This window comes from Mesoplodon bidens, assembly GCF_964165515.1.
Source record: "Mesoplodon bidens genome assembly, chromosome: X".
Taxonomy (NCBI): Eukaryota; Metazoa; Chordata; class Mammalia; order Artiodactyla; family Ziphiidae; genus Mesoplodon; species Mesoplodon bidens.
The window spans coordinates 120,498,913-120,508,123 of NC_138163.1; positions in this window are offsets into that span (position 1 = coordinate 120,498,913).

Sequence of the window (9,211 nt, forward strand, 5' to 3'; positions counted from 1 at the left end):
TGAGAAAGAAAAATGGAGCTGGAGGAATCAGGCTCCCGGACTTCAAACTATACTACAAAGCTACAGTGATCAAGATGGTATGGTACTGGCACAAAAACACAAATGTAGATCAATGGAACAGGATAGAAAGCCCAGAGATAAACCCACGCACATATGGTCACCTAATTTATGACAAAGAAGGCAAGAACATACAATGAAGAAAAGACAGCCTCTTCAGTAAGTGGTGCTGGGAAAACTGGACAGCTACATGTAAAAGAATGAAATCAGAACACTCCCTAACGCCATACACAAAAACTCCAAATGGATTAAAGACCTAAATGTAAGACCAGACACTATAAAACTCTTAGAGGAAAACATAGGAAAACCACTCTGACATAAACAACAGCAAGTTCTTTTTTGACCCACCTCCTAGAGTAATGAAAATAAAAACAAAAATAAACAAATGGGACCTAATGAAACTTCAAAGCTTTTGCACAGCAAAGGAAACCGTAAACAAGACCAAAAGACAACACTCAGAATGGGAGAAAATATTTGCAAATGAAGCAACTGACAAAGGATTAATCTCCAAAATTTACAAGCAGCTCATGCAGCTTAATATCAAAAAAACAACCCAATCCAAAAATGGGCAGAAGACCTAAATAGACATTTCTCCAAAGAAGACATGCAGATTGCCAACAAACACATGAAAGAATGCTCAACATCATTAATCATTAGAGAAATGCAAATCAAAACTACAATGAGATATCATCTCACACTGGTCAGAATGGCCATCATCAAAAAATCTAGAAACAATAAATGCTGGAGAGGGTGTGGAGAAAAGGGAACACTCTTGCACTGCTGGTGGGAATGTGAATTGGTACAGCCACTATGGAGAACAGTATGCAGGTTCCTTAAAAAACTACAAATAGAACTACCATATGACCCAGCAATCCCACTACTGGGCATATACCCTGAGAAAACCATAATTCAGAAAGAGTCATGTACCACAATGTTCATTGCAGCTCTATTTACAATAGCCAGGACATGGAAGCAACCTAAGTGTCCATCATCGGATGAATGGATAAAGAAGATGTGGCACATAAATACAATGGATTATTACTCAGCCATAAAAAGAAATGAAATTGAGTTATTTATAGTGAGGTGGAGGGACCTAGAGACTCATACAGAGTGAAGTAAGTCAGAAATAGAGAAACAAATACTGCATGCTAACACATATATATGGAATCTAAAAACAAAAATGGTACTGATGAACCTAGTGGCAGGACAGGAATAAAGATGCTTTATAGAGAATGGACTTGAGGACACTGGCAGGTGGGGGGAAAGGGAAGCTGGGGCGTAGTGAGAGTAGCATTGACGCATATACACTAAATAGATAGCTAGTGGGAAGCAGCCGCATAGCACAGGGAGACCAGCTCGGTGCTTTGTGACCACCTAGAGGGGTGGGATAGGGAGGGTGGGAGGGAGGCTCAAGCGGGAGGGGATATGGGGATATATGTATGCATATGGCTGATTCACTTTGCTGTACAACAGAAAGTAACACTGCACTGTGAAGCAATTATACTCCAATAAAGATGTATCAAAAAAAAAAGGAACCATGCCAAGAGGAGGTGTTCACAGATGGTGAACACAGGAGACACAGGACCAAGTGTTCATTCTTCCATTCACCTGACAGCTCTTCAGCACACTCTGATGGCTGGGCAGCCCCTATATATCTGATTAAAAAACATGAACAGGGGCTTCCCTGGTGGCGCAGTGGTTGAGAGTCCGGCTGCCGATGCGGGGGACATGGGTTTGTGCCCCGGTCCGGGAAGATCCCACATGCCGCGGAGCGGCTGGGTCCGTGAGCCATGGCCGCTGAACCTGCACGTCTGGAGCCTGTGCTCCGCAGCGGGAAAGGCCACAGCAGTGAGAGGCCTGTGTACCGCAAAAAAAAAAAAAAAACAACCAACATGAACAATAATAATAATTACATATGCTCACAGAGCACTTGCCATGTGCTAGATAGTCACTCTTTTAAGCACTTGATGTGTTTACTTCTTCCACCAACACTATGAGGTAGGTTCTGTAACCCGCTCGTAGGGTTTGGCCACTCAGGAATCTGAAGCACAGAGAGGTTAATAATTTGCTCAGACTCCCCCAGCTAGTAGATGGTGGTGCTGGGATTCACACTACCTGGTTCTGAAGTAAACAGTAAAGCTGGGAATGTATTGATAACAAGGGAGGCCATACCCAATGTCACAGTGCCACCTAGGAACCCAAAGGGATGTATTTCCACGAGTCTGCAGCCAAGACCCAGTTTCTCCTTTGATGGGATGGGAAGTTGATCAAGTTCAGAAGAGAGAGAAACCAGGCTGCACAGAGGGAAAAAATTCATCTCTGAAAAGGTCCTCCCAGGAAAGAAATATTCTTGAGTGTGGGTTCTAGAACAGCGGTCACAAACTTGGCTCTGTCTCAGAATTGGCTGGAGTGTTTTTAAAAAAATTTGTATTAATTTAATGTTTATTGAAACCATAGTTAATATGAATGAGCACTTCTGGCATAAATAGTCATGGGAACAAACAACTACTCTGGAGGTGTGCAGTTGGACTCATGGCACCCAGTGTATGCTGCACCATAAGCTTGCTAGCATCAGTCCTCGCCCCCCTTGCTGTACTTAGTACCATCCTGAGCTTCACCTGGCCCTTCAGTACAGCATTTTGCAGATCTGCCTGTAACCCCGTGAGGTCCCTGAGCTGCCTTGCAGGAAGGGACGGCCCTGGGGAGTTGTGTGAATGTGTTAAGCGGAGTTCAGTTAAGAGACCTACTGCATGCTGGTGTATAGATTGTACGTTATGCATTTAACCACTTATTGCCGTACACGGAAGCTTTTGCAAGAACTTTTCTCGCTGTTGTAAGAAATGTTGCAGTAAATATCCTAAAACTAAAACATTTAATCCTTAAACTATTTCCTTTGGAAAATTGTTGATAAGTGATCTGTAGGTCAAAATTGTATGCACACATTCAAGGCTTTGAATAGTTCACGTAACCCTCCAGAGCAGTTGTACACATGCACTTAACTCATTAGCAGTTTCCCTGAACTTGGCTGAATTTTATCCTTTACTTTTTTTAAAAAATTTATTTAATTTATTTTTGGCTCTGTTGGGTGTTTGTTGCTGCACGCAGGCTTTTTCTGGTTGTGGTGAACAGAGGCTAATCTTGGTTGCGATGCGCAGGCTTCTCATCGCAGTGGCTTCTTGTTGCAGAGCACAGCTGGGCTCTAGGTGAGTGGGCTTCAGTAGTTGTGGCACGTGGGCTCAGTAGTTGTGGCACGTGGGCTCAGTAGTTGTGGCGCGTGGGCTCAGTAGTTGTGGCACACAGGCTTCAGTAGTTGTGGCACACGGGCTCAGTAGTTGTGGCTCACGGGCTCAGTAGTTGTGGCTCGCAGGCTCTAGAGTGCAGGCTCAGTAGTTGTGGCACATGGGCTTGGTTGCTCTGTGGCATGTGGGATCTTCCTGGACCAGGGCTTGGACCCGTGTCCCCTGCATTGGCAGGCGGATTCTTAACCACTGCACCACCAAGCAAGCCCTTATCCTTTACTTTTAAAAACATCTTTGCCATTTCAGTAGGTGAAAAATGACATTCATTAATTGCCTTTCTTTGAATTCTATTGAGACTGAACTCTTAAAAAATTGCTTATTGTCTTTTTAGTTAAATTACTTGTTCAAGTAATTTTGAATATCAGATTTTTAAATCAAAATATGTTTTCTACCAGTAAAAATTTTTATAAGAGCTAGAGATTTTTATTTTTAATACAGGACTTTAAGAAGATGAGATGAAGGAAACTCCAAGGGATATACAGTAGGTTGTCGATGTTTAGTGTTTTGTCCCTCTTCTTTAAGGAATAGTGGGCTTTTAACCAGTACCAGCACTGCTACTTGTCTAGCACAGAACTTCCTAATGTGGGTTGGACATAGTTTTGTACTGAATAGTCCATGCTGAGATACCCCATTTTACATCAGGCATTTATTACCAAGTTCTTAGTTTTTGCTTAGGTAGTTCTTCACTGGGCAGTCTTCGAGGATGGTGTCTTTATTTTTAGTTTCCTTAGAAGCGTTCACTTCACGCTAGTATGCTCTGCACTGTGTTCTGTGTGCCCATGTGGTGCTGTGGCTCCATTTCTCGTGGTAACCCGAGTATTCTACGTATCTGTGTGTTCCCTTTGCTACCGGCATTCTCTATACCGTCTGCTCTTTCTCCTCTCTTTGAATAGAGCCAGTAGCTTGAGTCCTGGAAAACTGAAGTTTGCCCTCCACCCCCGCCCCAGGGAGTTCAACATTTTATTTTTCTTTTCAATGAATTTGGGCAGAGAAAAAGGCCTTTCATCTTTCAAAAGACACATTTGATTCTGTGGGGTGGCTGGGCTCGTCTGGGAGGTTCTTCTGCTCTGTGTGGCATTGGCTGGGGTCACTCAGGCAGCTGTGCTCACCTGGGAGCTCATCAGGGGTTAGACCATCTGGCACATCAGCTGGGGAGGCTGTAACGGATGGGGGCCAGCCAGGACTCTCTTAAGAGGCTAGTTGGACTTCTTAAATGGTGGCACGTGGGCTCCATGAGCAAACAGCCAGATTCCCAGCTCCTAACTACGTCATCCTCCTGTTTCTCAAAGCCATTTTTGTGCAGAGTGATCAATGGTGTCATGGAAGTTCACAAAGATGAGCACTGGGGAGAGGCGACCGGTTGGATGATTGAGAGGTTGCTGGTAAGAAAGAACAGTTTCAAAAAGCAGTGGTGTCTAGGGCTGGATGGCAAGGGGCTGAGTAATTCCAAGCATCCAACTCTCTTTCCTTGGTGAAGTCCTTGGACACTGGTGAGATGTTCTTTCATAAACATTTTATATGTTTATATTATAAACAACTTAATACAATATATGATTTTATAAAATGTCTTAAACATTTTATTGACAAGTAACATTAGAAGATACTGCATCGGATACCTCTCCTCTGGTATTTTATAATGCGTATTAGCTTACAAAAGACTGAAAAGTAGGGCCATTAGAACACCTGTTTAACATTTTACATCAGCTTTTGTGAAACTTATTTGATCATGGACTTTGTTGTTGTTGTTAATACCTATGAATAAATGGAAAACACTAGGAGTTTTAATAACTTTTACAGAGCCAGGATTATACTCTGTATTCTGTTATCTAAGGGGTAAATCATTATGCCCTCTTTTGCTATGAAGAATCAAGTATTAGTATTATGTTTCTTACAAACAAATTTAAGGCAGCATTTTAGATCTGACTGACTTTCCTGCTTTCCAGGGTTGGCAGTCTTGCTTTTTAACAGGAGTGTAATTTCTTGCTGTCACTGCTGATGTTTTATAAAACGTTAACTTGTAACAATGCGTTTAACTTTACAACAAATTCTGAATAGTAATTTTTTAGCATTATGCTCCTTTATAGATTAGAAGAGGGAGGCGAAGGGAAGTGCATCAGGAAGATGGTGAAGGTTAGTTGATAAGATATTTGCCTCAATTTTGATACAGAGAATATAAGTTTGTGTTATTCTGTTTCTGTGTAAGAGCCTCAAGCTCAAATTCAGTGCTTTGTGCTTTAATATGAAAACATTTGGAAGTAATTACGGATTCTTTATTTGGTTATATAGAGCCCCATGGCAACTTGTATGTTAGTGCAGTGTAGGAAAAAAATCAGTCACAGTATGTAATCATCATAAAATAAGAATTTTTATATATGGCTAACACATATTGGATTCTTAGCACTGTGCTAATGACATCAAAATGTATTTTCTAATTTAATCCTTAGAATCAGCCTTTGAGGTCAATACCATTATTACCCACTTTTTCAGATGAGGAAAGTGAGACTTAGAGAGGGAAAGTAACTTCCCACAGCCCACCTTGTAACTGTATATAGGTGGGTTAGGTGGGGTAGGCCTAGACTAGGTCTAGAATCTTGGCCCTTTGCCGCATTTCATACATATTTTCTCAACTAGTGTGATAAAAGGTTAACTTGTGAGATACACACACACACACACATGCACACACATACACAGACACATACATGAGAATACAATCTGGTCTCAACCATAAGAGACAAGGATGACTGAAATATTTTGGGCATTTGTTTTAATTTGCTCTTAGAGAAAAACTTTTGCTGCAGTTGTGATTGACTCTCTAAATTGACTTGTGAATGTTTTCTGTCCCTCTCTGGGCAACAAATAATGAACTACTTTAAAATAGATAACAAGAAAGAGGAATTAAAAATAGGGATTTGGCAAGTTCAAAAACGGATTTAAGGACCCCTGACCAGTCACGTTGCTTCTAGTAAAACTGTTGTATCGTGGGATTATTTTGATCTAAGGGGATCAATCTGAGGTGGATTTGGGGTCCTTTGGTCCAGCGAGTGGGTTTTGGGCAGGCAGTGTGACGTGGGAGGAGTGCTGCTGGCCCGAATGTTGGCTCTTAGGCACCTCTGAGGTCTCACCTATGTCTGCAGCCAGCTAGTTCAGGGCATAGGGTGGCGGATTCATCTCTTTGGGTTCTGTTTCCTTCTCCATAAAAGGAGAGGCAGCTTTCTCATTCCAGAGTTTCCTGATTTAGGCCTACTTCCCTTCACTTGCTTTGCTGTTTGGTTAGAGAAATATTTTAATGACTATATTGCACATAATTTAAAAAATCAAGTTCCAGTTAAGATGTGTATACTAAAAAAAAAAAAGGAGCTTCAGAATAAAACAGGACCTTCTCAAAACCATTCAGTAAGCCAGAGGCATTGATAAAGTAATACCTCAGAGAAAGGATTGTAGTAACAAAAGAAAGGGTAGGATATTTTTGTTTTTTTGTCACAGAAATTGTGTACCTTTAATAGAGGGAATAGTATGGCTAAAACAAATGAACAGTACCATAATGGAAGGAAAATTACATGACAGGGTATTGATATGCCAGGCATTTACTGTATCCTGATTTTATTTATACACACACACATATATAAATTTAAATTTATATTTTATATGTATGTATTTGTTAAAAAAAGTGACCCATTGGTAGGTCATGAAATTTAGTGGATTGTGGCCAACATTACAAAAATAAAAGAATGCATCACCCATAGTAATGGTAAGTATTGTGTGAAACTTGTTATGCATGTGCATGGTGCACATGCACATTTATGGGTGTGCTAGGTCACAGTGTAAAATATACATCTAAATGGGTCATGGTCATTAATGGAAGGGGTTCTCTCAGTACACATTAACATGCTTCTTTGCGTTGTACTTAGTTTTGATTGGTCTGAATTTAAAAGTTTTTTTTTCCATTTTTTTCTCTAAATTAGATGGGTTTAAAAACAAAAATCGTTTGAGTTAGTTGATGCTCTTTTAGTTTATCCTGACAGGGTGCCTCAGGACAAGGGGATTTCGGTGTGCTGGGAGCCATCTCACTGGGTTTGGGTTACAGTGCAACATAACTCCCTTTGATAGAAAACTTGCAAATCCTTTTTCTGATGTCCTGGCTGAGCTGCACAAATGGCCAGAGCTTGAAGTTAACAAACCCCCAGGCCTGCAGATTCAATTCTTACCTTCTATCCTTGGCCACACACTGGACCCCTGAATCTAGCCAATCAACTCTATAGTATGTGCCATCTCCCAGTAGATGATCACGAGAGAGGAAGACGAGTCAACGCTTTGTCTCTTGAGGCTGGGTCACAAGCACTGCCTTTTAATTTTTTTTATTTTAAATTTATTTTAGTTCTGGCTGCATTGGGTCTTCATTGCTGTGTGTGGGCTTTCTCTAGTTGTGGAGAGCGGGGGGACTACTTTTTGTTGCCGTGCGTGGGCTTCTCACTGCAGTGGCTTCTCTTGTTGTGGAGCACGGGCTCAGTAGTTGTGGCACGTGGGCTCAGAAGTTGTGGCTCATGGGCTCTAGAGCACAGGCTCAGTAGTTGTGGCACAAAGGCTTAGTTGCTCCAGAGCATGTGGGATCTTCCCGGACCAGGGCTCGAACCCATGTCCCCTGCATTGGCAGGCGGATTCTTAACCACTGTGCCACCAGGGAAGCCCCAAGCACTGCCTTTTTGTATAAGGACAGTACACTGGCAGGGGATACAGCCTTCAGTGGACGAATAGCAAATGGGCTTATTCCTCCCCTCCTGTGACACGTTCCATCATTCCTATATTTCCTTGTCGTTGCTCATGCTGGCCTTGGAGCCAACACAGGTGTCAGCATTTTTAGCATTTATTCACTGTATTGCTTTTTTTACATGCTGACTTTGGGAAACTGTGGGCTTCTTGAGGGAACGGATTGTGTTGTATCTTTTTATCTGTATTGCATAGCAAAGTACATTGCATGTGTGTAGGTCATTAATAACTTCCATATGAACGAATGTATGATTTAGGTGAATTTGGGTGTTTGACTTTTTTGTTAATTTAAAAAATTTAAGCTTAAGGCTCAGGAAGGTGGATCTTTAAAAATTTTTTTTTAGGATTTTACTTGTGTACAACATTATGCCCAAATTGTGTTATTACGTTAATAATGGAATTGCTGTAAGTTGCTTTGCTGTCTAAGACTAAATACACAGTAGCTATATTTTATTTCCTTTTAAAAGCTAAGTAAAAAATTTAATGATTTTATAGATGTGTGTATGTATATGTATGTATATGTGTATGTATATGCATGTATACACACAAACATATTAATATTTATACACCCCCCCGCACACACTGGCATGGAGACCTTTATGGACCTATTTACCTGAAATACACATTTCTTCACATTCATATGTTAAGAATTCTACTCAAAGATAGTTCAGTGATATAACATCAGAATTCATGGGTAACAAAATACAAGGATGCATTCCATGGTATCGTATGGGGGGGTTAGGGTATAAAAATATCATTAATAAAATAGTGGTTAATGTATTTAAGAACAAAATATAAAACCTGGAAGTCTACTGACATAGAAAGTCTAGGGTGTAGGATTAGATGTGCCCTTGGATATAGAAGAAATGATGGGAGTGGGGAATGATTCCTTGCATGAGATTCTGGGGACTAAGAAATCCCCGAAAGAGCAGTCCACTATGATCATTGTAAAGGTCAGAACACTGGCTAGGCTTAATTGGGGAATATTCAACAGAAGGTCAGAAATTTGAGGGAGAAGCAGGGAATCACAGATGTTATTCATATATATGCAAGTGCACTGAAAAGACATTGCCTAGTGTGTTTTCATAGAC